The sequence below is a fragment of the Rhinolophus sinicus genome, chromosome 16, assembly GCF_057876585.1.
Source record: "Rhinolophus sinicus isolate RSI-liver-muscle chromosome 16, RSI-T2T, whole genome shotgun sequence".
NCBI classification, from domain to species: Eukaryota; Metazoa; Chordata; class Mammalia; order Chiroptera; family Rhinolophidae; genus Rhinolophus; species Rhinolophus sinicus.
The window spans coordinates 84,026,374-84,035,082 of NC_142516.1; the positions used below are offsets into that span (position 1 = coordinate 84,026,374).

At 38.5% G+C, this 8,709-nt stretch overlaps 1 protein-coding gene across 2 annotated transcripts in view; it reads right to left on the minus strand.

Moving 5' to 3' along the window:
- Window positions 1-8,709, minus strand: part of CENPP (centromere protein P) — a 229,503-nt gene that overhangs the window by 121,682 nt on the left and 99,112 nt on the right. The window lies entirely within an intron of this gene.

An 8,709-nucleotide genomic window follows, 5' to 3' on the forward strand; every position in this document is an offset into this window, starting at 1 on the left:
AACCATCAAAATTCATAAAATATGAGTAACTATTATACTGGACAATTACTGACAAGAAAAATCCCTAAAAGTAAAACACATTACAATGACAATCATTCTAAAATTCAAATATTCTAAAGTTCCAATAGTTTTAATAAATAAAATACATTTTTCTATAATATATCATAAAAATACAATTGTGATATCATGGCACTTATAAGAACATAAGTAAAAGTCAAATGTTCACTGAAACTTTAAGAATCCCGTTCTTAAAATAATTAAATTCATAAGGCTAATACTAAGGTTAGAATCATCTAAACAAACAGATTAGTCTGTGATCTGAGTACTGGAGTTTAAAGTAGCTAAGTTCATCTTTTTCTAAAAAGAAAAGACAGCAAAAATTTTTAAACACTGGACATGATTCCTGACATCCCCGCAACTAATTTCCTGTAGTTAATGTTTCTGTTTTTCATCTCACAGCTGTTAACCATTTTTGGTTATCAGTTTACAAAAAACAAATCGCTAATAAAAATCGTAACAACCAAAGCTGTACTAAAGTTTGCTGTTACAAACCCATTTTGTGGTAATTACAAAATATTACCCATTAAAGTTTGGAAACAAATGAATTACTACAACTTATTGGGTTTATGAAGGATATCAAGGGAGAAAAATATCTCAGTGACCATCAATCTATCCTTATTTCTTTGAAATAATACAATAAAAAATGATCACTGAATTCATGAAACCTAATAGTTTTAGATAAATCACTTGAAGTCACCAAAACTAAAGCTTTTATTAAAAAAATAAAAAATAAATAAAAACAAAAATAAATCAATTTTGTTTCTCCTTAAAATATTGCATTATTTCTCTGCCCTTCATAATTCCATTAAAAAAAAAAAAAGAATTATCTTACCTCCGTCTTAATTACCTCGTCACTCACATGGTCCTTAACCTATTGCAATTGACTTAACAATCCTCCTAATGTATTTTCCCAAAATCATATTGTATGAATGATATTAAACAGTAATAGCTGGCGTTTAAAGAACAGTCTCAGACACTCCTCCACGTGCCTCACTTGCATTAATGCATTTAATCCTCACAATAACCCCATGAGGCAGGTGCCTTTATTCACACCTGGATTTTTCTGTGTGGAAACTGGGGAATAAAGATTGAATAACTTGTGGCAGATCTAGGATTTGATCCCAGCAGTCTAACTCTGTGCTTTCAACTGCAATGGCACAGTCATTTTTTTAGACAGTGATCGTCATTATAAAATAGTACATGGTGCTTCCTTCTGGAGACCCTTTACTTCCTTGGCTTCCATACACCCCATCTTTCGGGTTGTTCTGTAGAGGCTGGTGTCCACTAAATATTATGCTTTTGGCCTCTTTTCTCTGCCCGCTGGTAGTCTCATCCATTTCTATGCATCCAACCATAACCTCTAAGGTGAGGCCGCTGAAATCCACCTCTCAAACACGACCCTCGCATTGGAGTAACAAACTCTCAAAAGCAAACTCAAACATTTGGAGCCATAAAACTCAATCACAATCAACATCATAAACAATGTCCTTCAAATCCACACTGTCCCTCTTGACCTTTTCTTTCCTCCAGCTATTCTGGTTTCTTCCTGGCCCTCTGGCTCCTTCACAGCCACCTGGCTCCAAACTCTGCCTGACCTGGCATGCAGCTGGTATCCACTCCCTCCTTTGCATTCTCATTCACTTGGATCGCATCACTTTATCTTTTTGTTGGGATATCAAAATCAGCTCCTGGCCTCATTTCGTCAGTCCAGCTCTAACATGACCAACTAAACAGATCTCTGTGCTATCTGGATTGATTATTCATCAAAAGCCTGTTAACAGTTACCACTGTTTGCTAAATTACAAAAAACGTCTTAAACCTACCTTTCAAGTCTGTGATCTACATTCAAATAATGATTTGTGAGCTTTTTCTTTCATGCTTACATCTCTTTATGCTCCAGCTCAATATTACTTGCTGTTTCTCAAACATACTCTGTGTTTTCTGGCTTCTGTGGGTTTTTTCTGTTCATGCTTCCTTTGAATCTATCAAAATCTTCCCCAGTCTCAGATGTCCATGTCAAAAGTCACCCATCTCAGCTCACCTGCCTGATTCTTTCATAAACAGATGTGGCTTCTCACCCCTCCCACCCTGTCTCTCCTAGTATTTTGATTGTGCTTCTCTTTTGCACTTTCACAACCTAACTTATTACAGCTATTACATTGGTCTTTTCTTTCACATTCTCCAGAGGATGTGTAGACATCTTGGCTGCAAGCCCTGTGACTGAATCACCTTTGCACCCTCTCTTCCCCTTACAGGATACCACACTACCATGCTCCATACACGTTTCTGAATTAAATCAGTGAAGGATGCTCATTAGGGACGGGAGAGAAAAAGCGTTTATCTTCCCCTAAGAACATGGTGTGTTGGATCCCACTTCCTCCGCCTACCCCACAACCCACCCTGCTCTCCAGCTCTCCGGCACTACAGATAAGCTGTGTGTTCTGCATTACTCAGAGGTAGGCGCAGATGACATTTTTTCCCAATGATTCAGTGTTATTGAAGGGATTTATCTCAGTCTCTGGGGAACTCTGAAGCAGAGCCTCCCACCCAATCAGCTCTAACTACTGCTGTAAGAAAGTAAGCATTCCCAGCAGTGACATCCCTCTCCTGGTGAAACAGTAACACGAATAAAGAGAATGGCTTGAAAATGAGCCCTTCCATAGAGAGAGGAAGAGCTTCCAGAGACTAGAGAGGCAGAAACACAGGGGCACATCAGGCGAGGTGCCATTCACAGCTCTACGCACAGGACAGTTATGTGGAGTCCTGATACTAAGACTTGCAAGTTGAGTGCTGGAGACTTCCTCTCTATTAAGGAAAACTGACAACAGACGCAGAAGTAGACAAAACAATATAAGGAACTTCCAAGTACAATACTTCCACTCAGATGCAAAACCTATCAACTCACAGCCAATCATATTCATTTATACTCCCATCGCCATTATTTTTAATAATAGTTTCATTGAGATATAATTTACAAACTATATAATTCAATTTGAAGTATACAGTTCAATGGTCTTTAGTTTATTTACAGGGTAGCAACCATCACCACAATCAATTTCAAAAACATTCTCATCACTCCAAAAAGAAACCCTGCACCCATTAAAATTACTCCCACCCTAGGTAACTGCAAATTTACTTTTGGTCTCTATTCTGGATATTTCATATAAATGGAATCACATACTACGTGGTCTTTTATGACTGGCTTCTTCCATTTAGCATAATGTTTTAAGGGTCCATTCATGTTGCAGCAGTATCAGTACCTCATTCCTTTTTATTGCCAAGTAATATTCCATTGTATGGATGGACCACGTTTACATATCCATTTATCAGTTGATGGACATATAAATTGTTTCCACTTTGGGCTATTCTGAATAATGCTGCTATAAATGTTAGCGTTTTTGTGTGGACATGTGTCTTCATTTTTCTTGGGCATATATTTAGGAGTGGAATTGTTGGGTGAAATGGCAACTCTGTTTAACTTTTTCAGAACTGTAGGCTGTATTCCAAAGTGGCTGCACCACTGTATATTCTCCTTTTTTTTTCTTCTTTTTTTTTTGGCAATTTGGGTGTGTTTTTGTTTTTTATTAGTTTCAGGTGTACAAAACAATGTAATAGCTAGATATTTCACCCCTTACAAAGTGATAACCCCCTCCCCCAATCTATTGCCCCTCTGACATCGTATATATCTATCCATTGTATATTCTTATCCGAAATCCGTGTGGATTCCAATTTCTCCACCAACACCCGCTGTCCTTAGAGAATGTGCCGTGGTACTTCATTATGGTTTTCATTTGCATTTCTCTAATGACTAGTGACTCTGAGCATCTTTTCAGATGTCTATTGACCATTTATTATCTTCTTTGGAGAAATGTCTCTTCAGATCCTTCACCCATTTTTCAACTGATTGGTGTCATTGTTGTATCTGTTGTTGTTGCTGTTATTGAGTTGTATGAGCTCTTTATTCTGAGCGAGTCTTTATCAGACTCATGATTTGCAAAAATTTTCTCCCATTCTGTATGCTGCTTTTTTTTTCACTTTCTTGACACTGTCCTTTAGCACAAAAAAATTAAAATTTTGATGATATCCAATTTATCTATTTTTTTGTTTCTTGTGATTTTACTGTCACATCTAAGAAACTGTTGCCTAATCCAAAGTCATAAATCCTGACATCTATGTTTTCTTATAAAATGTAATAGTTTTAGCTCTTAACTTAGGTCTTTGTCCCAGTTTGAGCTAATTTTTGCATATGGTATGATGTGCTTATCCAGTTGTCTTAGTACCACTTATTCAAAGCAGATCAAGATCAAGATAGAAAAAAGTTCCATCACCCTAGGAGGCTCTTCCTTGGTCCTCTCCAGTCTGTACATCCACTTCCCCAGCAAACACCCACTCATCCATTCACGCCACCAATCACACATACTCACCCCAGAACTTTGCCACCAGAAGTATCACCCTCTCCTCAAAACTTTCTTTTTATAAATTTTCTTAATAACTGCAAACCAAATAAACATAATGGAATTCATGGAATTCTGCTTCCTGCGTCCATATGTCCCATCCTCCCCCCTTAACACAAAAGAATATTTTCCTACTAATTTGGCCAAGGGAAACACATCTTATCACCCTTTCCTGGGTCTGAAAATGCTATTGCTCTTTACTCATTCTTAGTCAACGCAAAAGAAACATTGAATGGATCATTTAGACAAGTATTTTTTAATTGTACATATTATCTTGGAACTTGGCTCTGTCAGGGTGGAGAGTATTGGCTGTTTCAAGCTGCCTCTGAATGCTCCCTCACTCTCTCTGCCTCCTGCAGCTAGTAGTGTGCTAGTCTTTTAAAATTCTTCTCTCTGTTCCTCCTTATTTGATGAGGTTTCTATGATGTCTGATCGTTTTGTTACCATGTGGCTTATTGACTAGAAGTGTATTTTTATCTCATGTGGTTTATTTGGGAGCTAACTGGGAGAAACACAAACTACAGTCCAATTATCTGGATACTAAAGATTTGTAAAATGTCTTTTTGAAACAAAGAGCTATCCCCTCAAAAACCCAAGAAAATAAACTGAAAAATGATGGCACACAGTCACATGTATAACTAACAAAAAATAAGAAAAAGACAAATACCACAATAAAAAATGAGCAAAAAATATTAAGACATATCTCAGAAGAGAAAATCCAAATGGTTAGAAAGATGTTCAACCTCTTTAGTAATCAGGGAAATAAAAATTAAAATATCAAGTAATGCCATTATATGTATATCTCTGAAATTGTGGAAAAAGTTAGGTAATACCACGTACCAATGAGATCTACAACTGTAGCCTTACCCATTCTTAGTGAGAGTGCAAACTGGTATAAATACTTTAGAACATAACCTGGCATCTTGTAAAGTTGAAGGAAATGATCCCTAGGTATATGTATACCCCAATGAAACCATGCAAATGTCCCCAAGAGACATGTTCAAGAATAGTGATGGGATTATTTTTCCATAACAGCAAAAAAATGACAACAATTTAAATGTCTTTTCATAGAAGAAATCAGATGAATGCTAGTATTTTCATGCAGTAGTATGAACAGTGTGCAACAGTGAAATGAATGAGCCACAATGTTGAGTGATAAAAGCAAATTATACAAGAATACCTTATAGTAGTACCTCATCTATAGAAAACGCAACTGCATGAATGAAGTACTATATGATTTACAGGTCCATACATATGTGGTACATGTGGCATGCAAGGGAATATTCGATACATAACTCAAAACAGTGTTTCCCATTGGCACAAAGCAAGAGGGAAACAAGTAGAGGGGCTTCAAAGGCATCGATAATGTCTTGATTCTTAAGCTGGATGGTGAGTAAATACATGTTTGCTTCATTAGTCTTGGTATCTTATACTCATGTTTATTTTTTCTATATATGAACTATACCCTTAATGAGTCGATCACACATAAAAATAAGCTGAAGAACAGAAGTAAAGAAATTACCCACAATATAAAACAGATGGATAACTTTAATAGTGGAAAATATTAAAGAAAAGAAAATATGCAGGTCAAGTTCAATGAAACAAGGCAGCAGTAGCAGCAGTAACAGCAAGTGACAATAGTTCAACAAATCCTGAAAAAGAAGAGTAATGAGGGAAGCAGATACTTAAAAAGCTGCAATAATTAGTCACACAGTACTGGTGGTGCGAGAGTCGATAGACGGCTCAAGGGGAAACAGTGGGACGCTAAGAAACAACTCATTTAATGCCTGGTAACAGTGGCACGTCAGATAGGACAGGGGAAGCCAGCTGTTCAGTTAATTCCATTGGCACACCTGAAAGAGTCATCCAGCAAAACGTTCAGGAAGGGGACACCTCATAATAGGTATTGTAAATTCCAACAAATCAGAAATTTAAATGCAAAAAAAGAAACCATAATGTTTCTAGAAGAAACTGGAAACCATGGGAGAATTTTTCTGACAATGTGGAAGTAAGGAAGGTGGTTCTAACTATGACACAAAAGCCAGGAGGTCCTTAAACAGAAATGTATAAACTCAACAACTTAAAAGTCTTCATGGTGAAACTGTTAAAAGCAAAGTCAAAGGACAAATGACAAACTGGAAAACAACAGTAATGAGTCACAGTACTTAGTTTTTATTGCCCTAATATATAAAAACTCCTAAGAGTCAATCAGAAAAGACCTACAAGACAATGGGAAAAAAGTAAAAGATACAGATAGTCCAGAAAAAGAAGCGTGCCTGGCTGCAAAATGTAAGACAAGAAAATCGAACAGACACACAGTATGAGAAATGAAAGCTCCAACTATGATACCATTTAACCTAGCAGACACCAAAGGATAAAAACTTGATAAAGACTATCCCGAGGACTTAACAGGAACAACTACAGAGGTGCATGCCCACGGCCGCGAGCTCATCCCTCAAATGTGCTCACATTCACGTGCAAAGCGATGCAGAAGGTTATTAATTGAATCACTGTTTATATTAGGAAAAGATTAGAAACCTCTCAGATTTCATGTAAGAATTCTTTTCAACTTAATGATTTAAAAATATGCACACTGGCTTCTAGACGTATAAAATATTCTGAAATGATTCACACAAAAATGACAACACTGTATTCTACTGAAGGTCTCAGCAGTGTGTCTCCTGGAGTCATGCAATGTGGTCCTTCGCAGGGACTGCTGGTGTGGGAACCAGGTGGCTGGGGGACAGAAGCTGCAGAGTGAGTTTTCATGGTATACCTTTGTGACATAAGAAACATATAGTTGGTCTCTGCTCCCGTTCCTGACACACAACTCCTAAAACTTTGTAATTTCCATAGGAACACCAGGAACATCTTTTGTTCTAATAGTTGGTCTTGGACCCCGATTCCTGACACAGAGCTCCTAAATCCTTTGGAAGTTCCTGAATGACAGGAGCATCTTTTGTTCTAAGCATGTGACTCTGGGTGGGCTCCGGGATGGCTTCAGGAGGGGGGCTGGTCACCAGAAAGACCAAGCCAGGATTAGAAGCTTGGGACTTTCAGCCACACCCACCCACCATCCTGCAGGGAAGTAGAGGGGCTGGAGCTGAGCATGTTGAGGCCTCCATAAAGCCCCCCACTGTACAGGGTTCAGAGAGCTTCCAGGCTGGTGAACACATGCACCGTCTGGGAGAGGGGCACACCCCACCTCTATGGGGACAGAAGCTCCTGCACTCAAGACCCTTCCAGACCTCACCATATGTACGAGGTTGGACAATTAAGTTCACGAACTCATCCTAGAAAAAGTGCTATATACCTCATTGCTGAATATCACTACAGTCACCCTTGAAGCACTCCCCTTGGGAAGCTATGCACCGAGTCCAGGGCCTAGTCCACCCTTCAAAGCAACTTTGGAATTCTTTCTGGAATGGCCATCAGAGCTGTCATTGTATTACTCTTGAAGTCCTGAATGTCATCAAAATGTCTTCCTTTCAATATTTCCTTTATTTTCAGGTAAAGAAAGAAGTCACTGGGGGCCAGATTAGGTGAGTAGGGAGAGTGTTCCAATACAGTTATTTGTTTACTGGCTAAAAACTCCCTCACAGACAGTGCTGTGTGAGCTGGTGCATTGTCGTGATGCAAGAGCCATGAATTGTTGGTGAAAAGTTCAGGTCGAATAACTTTTTCAGGCAGCCTTTTCAGCACTTCCAAATAGCAAACTTGGTTAACTGTTTGTCCAGTTGGTACAAATTCATAATGAATAATCCCTCTAATGTGAGAAAAAGGTTAGCAGCATCGTTGCAACAAGTTTACGAACTTAATTGTCCTCCAATCTCTTCCTCTGGCTGTACATTTGTATCCTTTATCATATGCTTTATTATGTAATAAACCACTAAACATGGTGTTTCTCTAAATTCCATTATGGCAAATTACCTAATCTGAGGAGGAGGTCCTGGGAACCCCCGATTTGTAGTCAAGTCAGACAGAAGTGTGGGTAACCTAAAGACTTACTAACTGCAACTGGCGTCTGAAGTGGGCGGAAGCAGCTCAGGGACTGAGCCCTTCCCTGTGGGGTCTGGTCTGATGCTAACTGCAGGTAAAGTGTCCAAATTGAGTTGAATTGTAGGATACCCAGGTGGTGTCAGAGAAGTGGTTAGGGGTGGAAAAAAACCCAGATATATGGTGTCAGTACTGTGAG